Source organism: Solanum pennellii, chromosome 11 (genome assembly GCF_001406875.1).
Source record: "Solanum pennellii chromosome 11, SPENNV200".
NCBI lineage: Eukaryota > Viridiplantae > Streptophyta > Magnoliopsida > Solanales > Solanaceae > Solanum > Solanum pennellii.
This window is the reverse complement of record NC_028647.1, coordinates 23,842,414-23,854,585: the sequence shown is the minus strand read 5'-3', so window position 1 is coordinate 23,854,585 and position 12,172 is coordinate 23,842,414. Positions and strand designations below refer to the sequence as shown.

The following is a 12,172-nucleotide window of genomic DNA, read 5'->3' as shown; positions in this document are numbered from 1 at the left end:
ATATACCAAAATACCCTTTAATGTTGTGGTCTTGAACATGCAACGTAGAAAGTTAAAGTTAAAGTGTTGCCAAAAAATGAAAGAGGTCATTTTTTTTATACAGACTAAAAAGGAAATATGGTCATTCTTTTTTAAACGAAGGGAGTATATGTTTATGCAATGAATGATGTCTAAGGGATTGTAGGATACCTCCGGAGGTCGAACATCTGTGTGGCAACTTGAGGATGCCCCTAACTTTTAGGGTATACACTCGGGTCGTGACAAACTTGGTATTAGAGCATAAGGTTATGAAGTAGTCTATAGGATTAAAAGTATCGTTAAAGCCACGTCTAGTAGACTCTTTTTCATTGGTGTAAGTCGTGACACATCCATGAGCGAGAGGCTATAGGGCCAAAGAGTTTTTCTTCTTCTATACTCTTGTGTCATGTTGTAGAGTTAAAAAGTTATGAGTGTCCTTTCTTATTCCTTCTCTTGTGTTTATAGGAGATGAATTAGAGGAGGACACCCACTAGTAAGGTTGGTAAGGGGGTGGTGATTGGGGGTTCCTCCCTAAGGGATCAAGTCCCTATAGTTGGTCAAGTAAATGAGGTTCCAGTTGTAATGACCCAGAAAAAATATTTTCAGAAATATTTGAGCAATTTGTTAATTCTAATTATTTAGTTGATGGTTAATTTAAAATAATTATTAATTTTTAATTGATGGCATATTGGCTAAGTCCATAATTTATTTTAAGACCCTATACTATTTGGCCCATATAAACAAAAATAAGATAATAGAATTTGTCACATCAATACCTAATTAATTTAGAAAAGAATATAAGAGATAAAAGAAGAACAAGAAGAAGAATGCATTCGGCTGATGAAAAACAAAAGGAAAAACCTCGAAGAAATCAAGTAAGTGTTATTCGATCTAATTAGTTTAATTTGTTTATGTGTTGTTGTTTGAAAGTTTAAGAAAAAGACAAAATAGTTGTCATTAGTATTGTTGGGCGTTGAACAAAAAGCAAAAGGGAATTGAATTGGGGATAAATGTTCAATGTGAGTCATTTAAATAATGTAATATAGTTTTTAGTGGTTTAATGTAATGTATGATTTAGTGAGCCAATTATTGTAATTGTTGAGTTTTAGGTTGACTAGTCTTGGTTGCATAAGACGAGTGCTATCACGTCCAGTTTTGGGTCGTGACACCAGTGATTCCACTGGACATGACTAATAGGGGGATTAGAGAGGCTCTCCTTACCCTAGCACGAGCTATGACAACTCGTGTGACTAGAGACGTTAGGCCTAGGATGAATTCTTTTGATAGTACCATGACCTCATGATTGGGGGACTTTGTAAGGATGAATCCCCCTATATTGCTTGGTTCTAAGGTGAGAGAAGATTCCCAAGAGTTTCTTGATGGTGTGTACAAGGTTTTGGGTTCCATGGGTGGACTTCTAGGGAGAAGTCGAAGTTGCATTCATACCAATTCAGGGAAGTTGCTCAACTGTGGTACACTCAATGGAAAAACAATTGGCCATTTGAGTCGGGTCTGATAGAGTGGGAAGAGTTTAAAGAAGTTTTCCTAGGAATCAGTGAGTGTTGAAGAGTCCAAACTTAGGATAAGCACAAGGAATTTGAAAGGGGTAAATCCAATGAGCAAAACCAACCTAGGCTTAAGAAGAGGGATCTAAATCAAGATGAGACTAGTGCTCCTATGGTCAAGCTTGAGAGCGGTGGTGGTTCTCAAGGTCTTAACCCTACTTGTTCTACTTGTAGGAAGAAGCACGTTGGGAAGTGTCTAGCCGATACCGATAGTTATTGTGGTTGAGGTAAGGATGGTCATAAGATGAAGGATTGTCCTACTAAAGCGGCTAGAGGAACAGAGTCCAAGCAAGTTCCTCCTAATGCTCGGGATGAGGATGTTGGTAAGTTATGATTTTCTCTCTTTAGTTGTTATGGGTTCCTTCTAAGTCGGTGTGTATGATGAGTAGTTGGGTTGTAGATTGTTGTCTCCTCTCTTCTATTTTATTGAAGCATGAGAGTTAGAATGTCATAATACTATGTTCCATCTTGTGTAGGAGTCTTGTTGAAAATGAATTTCATTGATCTTCTTACATTGTGCATATCTTTTTATGAAGTTATATTTATGTTGTAAAATGAGTTTATAATGATCTTGTCTCTGATATTTTCATGCTCTCATTCTGGGTTGCTTAAATTTGCATTAGTGATCTAGTGAGCATGTTCATGGTGAATTATTTGAAATTCTTGCTAAATTGTGTGTTTCTTGAGAAATGGTTATGATGTGTGGTATGGTTATGAACTTCTAGTATTGAGTCTTATCTCTTAAGAGTATTTAAAATGAATCAAGTGTCATTTGAGGATGAATGTTGTCCAACTGGGGGAGAATGTAATGTCCCTAAAATGAACTAGGTGAAGGTAGAGCCTAACATGTATATCATGAGGTTTTAAAGTCTTAAAATGGTTAATAATAATGTTTAGAGGCAGTGTTTAATGTTTGGAAGTGTTTGAAGGTCAAACGTCTAAGATATTCCATAGATTGCCTTGAGACGTGCATGTGTATTCTATTGTGTCTTATCATGTTTTACGTGTTCGTTTTGATTCAAATTGATGTGAGAGATTCATAACATCTATAAGAGTATATTTGGCTTGGAAACGTCCGGGCACGACTACCAAAGGACAAACTTAAGCTTCCTAGAGGAGGACCCAACCTTAGGATCAAAACTGCCCAAGTCAGTCTCCACCAACAATGGCCAATCGACGCCCCGTCGTATGGGGAACGACCCGTTGTTTGGGGGCCGTTTCTCCATACTTAGTGTGGGAGCTTAAGCCCCATTTGCAGAGTCTCTAACCCAAATGACGGTTGTCAGTACGACCCGTCGATGGGTCTACGGCTTGTGCATTGGTTCATCGATTGAATCCTGCAGATTTTCGGCAGGTGTCTCGGCCAAGCCAAGGTCATTTTGGGTATTTAACCTAATGTTCTAAAAATAAAAAGATCGGTTACTTAGGGTCATTTTGGATATTTTAAGTTGTTTTATAAGTCTAGAACTTAAAGCTAAGTTCATTTGTTCAAAATCAAAGAACCACGATCCCAAAAGAATCCTCTAGAACTCCATTGGAGCTTCACTACTACAAATTGGGTTGTAGTGGAAATTATTTAGCGGCAATTAATATTTTGCCTCTAATTAATTCCTTAAGCCGAGATATTGGTGGCAGATGAACTATAGCCGCTAAAAGATATCTTTTTTGTAACAAATAAAATTAATTTGCCACTAAAATTCATTAATTCAACTCAACTTTCATCCTTTTTTTACCTCAAAAATATTACACTACTATTAAATTTTCCCTCCCAATTATTAATGATAAACTTTAAAATATTAAAAAAAAAACTATTCCCTCTTAATTAGTCCGCCGCCCCATATATCAACTCAACTCATCTTCCAAGCAGAGAAATAACGATACTTTGCCTTATTCATAGTAGGTCTGCCGTATTCACCATCTCCATCTTCACTAGTAATCCAAGGTTTAATTCTATACAAAATCATAGTTTCATATTCTTCGTATACATCCTTTTGAGCAATTAATCCGAAAATTAATGTTACAATTCTTTTTTTTATTGAACCGAAATCCTATCTCATAGTAACTGCCAAAATATTTGGGTCACGTTTTTAAACTGATTGAAAAAGAATTTATTTTGGATTTCCTGTGATGTTTGAAAGTTTCTCAATTTCGTTCTTCATTTACCTTTTTATGTAGGTTTTATGAGATTCGTCGGATCAACTTTGGTGTATTCATCGGATCAACATTCTACCTCCCAATTACTCAACCAATTGTTATGATTTATGATTTTTTAACCATAATATTTTTTGTATTTACAAAGTGTGTGGTCTGATTTATGTCTAGTTAATGTCTGCAAGTTCCTCTTTTCATTCTGATATTTTTGATGGAGTTGTTAGAAGGAATTTATTATTTGAGTTACTCTCTTGCAAGTAGATCTGAAAATTATATGTTCATGTGAGAATTGTTTTGAGTGTTATTATTCAATAGAAAGATGATTGGATTGAAGAAACAAAACACATTCAACTTGAGTGAAGAAAATTTAGAAAATATCTAGATTTTTCAAACTTGTTTCATGAAAAGTGTGCATGATTTTTTAGCTACACTTCTATCCAAATGCTATTTATTATTTTGGGAAAACTCTTGACTAGTGTACTTTAAAGTGAGTTCTTTTGTTGCTTAAAGCGAGAAGCAAACTGGAAGTCGTATCTCTTCTTTCTCTACCATACCATGTCTTGTCTATGTTTTTTTGATGTTCTGTCTCTATTTCATTACTTAGTTTTTTTAAGAAATTCAAAAATTTGGGTTAATGTATTGTTTCTGTTGAGTGCTTTGTTTTCATATATTATATGTAGATTTGATAGATCTTATGAATTGAAAGATTCTTATAGTTTGAAAAGTGTGTATTTTGCTTCATGCTTCTCGCTTCAACGAAGCTTGCGGCTTCAGTGAACCTTTTCCTTATCGCTTTTCATCTCAATGAAGTGAGCCCTAGTCAATTGATCTTAGTTGTAGTTGTTAACAATCCATTATAGGTACTGATGTTGTCATAATATGAAGCTGCTTAGATATTGTATATTGTGTGAATGTACTTATAAAACTTATGTATTTATCAGTTTTGAGTAACATGAATTGCAATAAGAAACTCTAAAAACTTGAATTGTCAAAAGCTCAAATAAGTAAGTAGGGGCTACAAAATCATATTTAGTTTTCGTAATTTCTACTCTAACATGAATATCTTAAGCAGCAATTCTTAGAATATTCATTTTTTGATTGTTCCTTTCTAACCATAAATGGTACATACAATCTCTGCTTGTAATATCATAAAGATTGCAGGTTAACTAGAATTGTTTCTAGCACTTTGTATAGCCCAACTAACCTCAACACATCACCCCATAGACATTTGACACATCCTAAGGCATGTTAGAGATACACATTGGTTCTCCTGTTCGATAAGGAAGTAAATGTAGTGTTTGATGTCCCTGCTGAAAAGATTTAAAGTGGCTTACATATAATGTGCATCTGCAACATTTAATCCACCAGTATCTGCTTCCAAAGGGTGTTATTCAAGCCTGATATATTTTCTGGACCAGCATATTCTAAATGATATAGCCATTCTCTGCATCTTTGCACTTGCAGGTTCTCTGTTTGACTACCCTCTTCTGACTGATTGTTCTGGACTAAAGGATAGCAGTATATCGACACTTAAAGAGAAGGTGCTCAACTGTATCAAGTAGCTGCTACATAGCATGACACACAATCAGGTCACAATCAAATCAGTTTGTTAGCCTCATTTAAGACGTCTACATAAACCTTAGGTGCATTACGATTAGAAGCCCTAAATACATGAACTGTCTTAAGCTTAAATATGTAAAAATAGGTGCTACCTCAAACATAAATATTTGTGATAACCCTTCTTCAAACTTTCTTTAATGAGCAAGCTTTACCTAGAATGTTCCTTTCTAAGCATAAATAGTAGATAGAAACTGCTTGTAATATATTGAAGATGTCATCTTAACTAGAAATTCTTGTCATTTTGTATAGCGCAACTAACCTTAGCATACCAGCCCATAAATATTATATTTTTGGTTAACAGAAAAAAATTATTTATAGTGAATATGCTTCATTACAGACCAGGTGGTTGCATAACCTACTATTAGTAGGGCTACGATTAATAGAAACAGGAATAGAAATGTTAGAACTATTAGTACTTATACTACTAGATACTTGTACAAAGGATTTTCTTTCTAAGATAGCAAAACAAATGCCCCTCTTATCAGCCTCTATGGATTCATTGACAAAAGATGGTTGAGCTTCCCACTTCACAAAAACACCGGTTGATTCCATATTTGCTCCCTTTTTAGCTAGTAGGTTTGCCACCTGATTTTGCTTCCTACAGCTGTGCTTGATCTGCGGGTTCTTCAACATCTGCAGCAGTGCCTAACAAATATATTTCGTGTTAACAAAGAATTCAGTTCCTTAATTAATTAAGTTTATGGCGTCTTGAGAGTCCGATGCTATTTCAATGGCTTTGAAGTCATGTTGACTATCAGTAGTAGTCCATAGCATATTGCCATTGTTTCAGCGTGAGCTGGAATCAAGCCATAATTTTTTATTGTGAAACCAACCATCCAATTCCCTTTCGGATCTCTGATAATTTCTCCTGCTCCTTCAATACGAGAATTGTGATTGAAGGAACTCAGGAACCATCTACATTGAGTTTAAATTCTGATTGTAGGGACTTCTCAGTGACTATCCGGCAGTTTTGTGTGTTACCAGCCCATAGATATTTGACACACCCTTAGGCATCATATAACATGAGACCAAACAATTGCAGTAAATCGATACTTAATGAAAAGCCGTTTAATCCTCTCTTGCATATGAATATCTTGAACAACCTTTATTAGAATATCCTAATCTATACAAACTTTCCCTTGATAGTTTATTTCTAACCATAAATGGTAGATACAATCTATTAGTAATATCATTAATATTTACACTTAACTGAAACTTCTTCTCGCATTTTTTATATCACAACTAACCTAAGCAGATAAGTCCATATACATTCATCATACCCTTAGGAATCATAGAACTCAACACCAAATGGTACAAGTAAATTGGGACTTAAAGAAAAGGAGTTGGATTGTCTAGGCTCCTGCTAAATAGCATGAAATCATGTCACAATCTGGTCAGTCTTTAGCCCCACATCAGCCATCTACATAAGAGTGTATTACAATCAAAAGATCTAAATGCTTAAACTATAAAATGCTTAAATCTGAAAGTAGGAGCTAGACAATTGAATGTAGGTTCTGTAATTTCTTCTCGAACATTATATCTTGAGTAACCCTTTTTAAAATAATCTTTACTTTGCAAGCTTTTACTTGATGGCTGCTTTATAACAACAAATGGTAGACAATCTGTCAGTAATATAATTAAGATTTCAGCTTAACAAGAACTTCTTCTAGCATTTTGTCTAGCCAAGCTAACCTAATCAGATCAGCCCATAGACACTTGGAAACACATATGCATCTTATAAAAGTTGAGAGTAAATGATACTATTGAATCATCTAAAGAAAAGGCAATTCAACTTCTCAGGCTCATGCTACATAACACATAATCTGATCAGTTTGTGCACCCCATTTGAGTCATCTATGTAAGCCTTAACTTTATTGTTAACCATGACATATAAGCCAGTTAGGACACCCAAGATTGTTATAGATAAGTTTCTCCATGGAACCTTTGGAAAGATTCCATCTCATTCTCATGTAAATAGATTCGATAGAGAAGTTCTCAACATGCATCACCTACTGATAAGTAAATGTAGTAGCAGTAAAGTAATTCTTAGCCTCTAGATTTGTATAACAATCCATTAAGCTTGTACCAGGATGATATTCCATATATTCTTATATTTGATGTTGAAGCATAGATATATTGAATCTACAGCCTATCCATCTTCAAATAGAACTTCCATAGAATTTTATTTATAAAAGCTAAATGTTTTTAATATTGTTCTTTGTTTAAACTATGCTTCATTTATGGGCACAATTTTTCATATTAGCATGACTTGGGAAGAAAATATATAATGGAAGTGTTCTAACATTTTCATGTGTGTTGAGCTAACTCATTATTAAGATATAATTAGTATCAATTCCACCTCTTTTTTACTTACGTATTTTTAGTTCTTACAGTAACTGTTGAAAGAAAGAATATCTTTAACTTTATGGACAATCTTAGAAATAAAAAGTTGATGCATTGTGATAGAGTTAGTAAAGAATACTTGGATAGAGTCAAGGAATTTTAAGTCATTCCTTTTCTGAAAAACAAGATGGAGACAAAATTGCATCCTTGTACAGGATATGTGTTTTTCATCAAGTAAATCGGGATACATCATATGATCATCTTATCATATAATACTTGGTTTTGTCACGGAGAGTCTCTAAATAGATCAAACAATACTGAGTAACTAATTTCAACCAGTCAACTTTAAGAGGTGATGATATGAGAGGAATGATACATGACGCCCTTGGAGGTTGTACACAATCAATCGATATTAATGTCAATGAAACAATTGATATGGAGCAAAACCTTCTAGAAAATAATACTCCTTGTCTGGAAATCAAACACATCCAGAGATTGAAAAATTTGGGCGACTCTTGAAAGATGCAAATGAAGAACTATATCCTAGATGTAAGAAGTTTAGCAAATTGTCCTTTTTGCTACATATATGTCATACAAAATGCATGTACAAATGGTCAAATGAATCTTTTGATTCGTTGCTTGAACTATTAAATGATGCGTTGCAAGAAGGGGAAATGTTACCTTTTCTTTCTATGAGACCAATAAAATAGTTGAAGGCTTGGGCTTAAAGTATAAAAAGATTCATGCTTGTCCCAATGACTATATGCTTTTCATAAAAGAGTTTGCCAGTATGGATGTCAATGAATGCAAAATTTGTGTAGCTTCTTGATGGAAAAGTAATGCAAAGAAAATTCCATCCAAGGTCCTAAGGTATATTCCTTTAAAACCAAGATTACAAAGATTATTTATTTCTTCAAAAACTTCTAATGTAATGTTGGATTCATTTACATTGTTGCTAGCCCTTGAAATGTAGTTAGTTTTATCTGTAGCTTCTGTTGGTATGCTGAATATTAATTGTCTAACTACTCGAACAGAAACCTTCTTCAACGGAACTACTTCTTTACGTTCCGTTTTCAATAAGAATACTTTAAATAAAAAGATAAGTATCATTAATGAAGCAGTTAAAATGTTTACTTTCTTCACTATTTCTTAACTTGAAAAATCTTGATCAACTTACCTGCTCTTTTTGTTCTTGTAAAGTATAAAGTAGCATGTACAAGGATGAGAGACTTACGTAACAACATTAGTCTTACTGGATAAGACAATCATGATTTGTACAACATAAAGTAGTATTAACAAGAGAGAAGCTATGACGAGCAAAGACATACAAGCAAAGAAGAAATTAAGCCAAAAGTGCCATATACCAAAATTACTAAACCTCTTTCTGCTGCTATCATTCTCTAGCGTGCTGCCTGTTTGTATTGGATTTGTTGGTATAGTTGCATCTATAGGTAATGTTGGTATAGTTTCAACCCTTGAAGTGTAGTTAGTTTTAACTTTATGTTTTGTTGGTATAGTTGCATATAAGTGGTCTAATTACTAAAGCTACTTTGTGCACAAATTTTCTCTTCAGATATATGAACATTCTTTTGCTACTTATTTTTATTGGTGGGATTTTTGTATACCTTAAATTTGATCCGATCTCATGCCCTTTTGTGCAGGGGTTTGAGAATAAATTAATTTATGTGTTTGTATGTATATGTATTGTACATCCTGGTAAGTTTTATCATTCTTTTTCCCGAAGAATGTTTGCTAGTTAAAGCATAGGGTTTACGTGTTGTATACATTCAGAAGGCCACATCTGGGCAGATTGCTTCAGGCAGAATTTCCCTCGTTTTTTTTCCCTCTGCACTGTTTTTCTTAATTTGCTACTCAAGTTGTTATGCGCTTCCGTTCTTTCAGGGTTTGTTGCTGTGGCTATGAATGTGCTTCTGCTTTTTCTTTGTTTATTTTCTAGGTTGTGAATGTCTTCATAATGAACAGTCTTTTGCATACTAGGGTCATTTGTATATGCACATTGCTTGTTTTTCATGTAACATTTGGTCTAACAAATGTTTCGTTAGAGTATGTGAACTTGTTGTATCTCGAGATATTTTTATCAATTGAATTACATCTTTTGACACATTTATTTTATTATTTCAGGTCATGCGGGTATGATTTAAAAAATTATGCCTATGAAATATATCAATATGATAGAACCATTGTGGAAATTCTTTGAAGAAATTGTTTTATTAGATTTGTTATCTAATGACATAAGATGTTTCGTTAATATAAGTTTAGTTTTAAAGTTGTGATACTATAGTTTTGATTGATACTTCATTTTGTTTAGATTTGATGAGATATATTATGTCCTATGAATCATATTATATACTTTTTAGCATTTGATAAACATCATCACATCCAATAGGCTCTCTTTTGATTAGAATTTTGTTAGATTTATTGGTAGAAGTTTGAACTGGATAATTTTATCAATGGATGTGGTCATTATTAATTACGGCTAACCTGTAGGTCATTAAGGTTTGTGAATTGTAGCATCAAAATAAGTGAATCTTCTAGCCAATAATATTTGATGCTAAATAGAGGAAATTAAGATGGTTTCAAAAGGATATTTTAGCCTTTATAATTGCCACCAAACTATTGTCATTAAAAATATAAACTTTTAGCTCCAATTTTATCGAATTTACAAGCTATAAAAATGGACGCTACATGAACATTATTGTCGTTTCAAATTTGATTTAACAATTTTTTTAATTTCCACTAGAACTAATGCGTTTTAGCGGCAATTTAGTAGGATTTAGCAGCTATAAAAATGGACATTACAAACGTATAACTAACTGTTTTCATTGGATTTAAAATCCATTTATATTTCCGCAAGCAATTGTCACTAGAAGAAATGTGTTTTAGTGGCAATTTAGTTGGTTTTAGTGGCAATAAAAAAGGTCGTTACATGCTAACCGTTTTGGATTGGATTTAGCAGCCTTTTTAATTGCCGCAATATCTAATTAGTTTTAGCGGCAAAAGACCTTGACTTTACCAGCTTTTGTCTAAATGGCCGCAAAAGCCTTTGCCAACCCCTGATACAACAACCAAAGGGCTTTGGCTGGTAATGGATATAGAGGAAATAGTTATGGCCGCTAATGCAATTTTTAATTGTCGCTATATCCCTTTTTTGGTTATAGTGCTTGAAGAAAGGTGGGAGCTTGGAGCTTGATTTTTCCATCAAGCCTTCACAATTTTCGTGGATTTTCTTCAATCAAGGTATAGTGGTTCATCCTTGAACTCTCTTTCTTCAAGGATCCAAACTTCAACAGACTTTCCAAGAGTTTATGAAAGAATGAACTTCTAAATTGAATTCTAGCCAAGGTTTCTTGCATAAAACTTTTTGAATTCAATGGTTTATGATTGAATTGGTATTAATTTGATGATTCTAAGTCAAAAACTCTATGAACCCATGAAAATCACAATATCCTTATTTTGGCTATATTATGGATGATGTGATCATATCTCTATTGTATTGATTTCTTGTGTAGACTACTTTGTGCTATTGAATTATGTAAGAAGCATGTTAGAATTGTATGTAGGTTGTCCTTATGTGATTAAAATTGTGTTATGTTGGATCATTGTATAGTTTGATTATTTGTTTGGATTTGTGTGTATGGCTATTGGTAAGTGCCTCTATGGATTGAATTGGTTGCAATGGCTATCGATTGGAGGTGCTCTTGATGGAATGATGGTATGTTGACCTAACCTCTTCTATATTGTGTAGTATAGATCTTGAATTGTGATGTTTGGTATGGTCCACTTATTGTTGCGGTGCTTATGTGTTCTAGTTGTGAAGAACATGTCCTTGTCGGCATTATTTTATAAATTGTGATATTATCATGTTATGACTTGTAATGTTGATCAATGTGAAGTGTGATTATGATTATGTATGTCTAAAGTGAAAGCATGTGTTCTCCTAATTGACTATAGGTGACCATGATAGACTATAGTGATGTCTTTATGTGTGTATACTTGATGTTGAAGTATGTGTCTTCCTAGTTGACTATATGAGTCTTATGGTGGAATATGTTGATGTTCTATAGGAGTTTATAGAATGACTTGTAGAAAACTTAGTTGTCCTTACGTGCTTCATGAATGTTGTTGTATATGTGATAAGATGAAGATGTGTGTGTCTTGTTTGGGTAGACCTATCTCCCTTTATTTGATACTGTAACGACCTGTTTAGTCGTTTTGAGCAGCAGATTTTATTTCTGGAAAAACTGTGTGAGTCGACGGAACCCACGACGGACCGTCATGGGCACGACGGGCCGTCGAGGGGGTCTCGTTCCAAAAGACTTAGACTTCTGAAATTTGGGTACTGAAATCGACTCTCTGAACTTGGCGACTGAAGTGCAGGACGGACCGTCGTAGTCACGACGGGCCGTCACAGACTCCTTAAACAAATTGAGTCCATGACGAACCTGCATGACGGA

The 12,172-nt window shown here is 34.1% G+C and overlaps 1 long non-coding RNA gene across 2 annotated transcripts; it reads left to right on the top strand.

The window, feature by feature from the left end:
• Window positions 1–3,406: 3,406 nt before the first annotated feature.
• LOC114074824 lies at window positions 3,407–9,996 on the top strand. Of its 2 annotated transcripts, XR_003575114.1 has the most exons (3): window positions 3,407–3,525; window positions 3,759–5,323; window positions 9,840–9,996. It is a non-coding gene; the product is annotated as an uncharacterized LOC114074824 (long non-coding RNA). The 2 variants fall into 2 exon arrangements; XR_003575113.1 differs by lacking the exon at window positions 9,840–9,996 and having other exon boundaries at window positions 3,759–5,512.
• The last annotated feature ends 2,176 nt before the right edge of the window (window positions 9,997–12,172 follow it).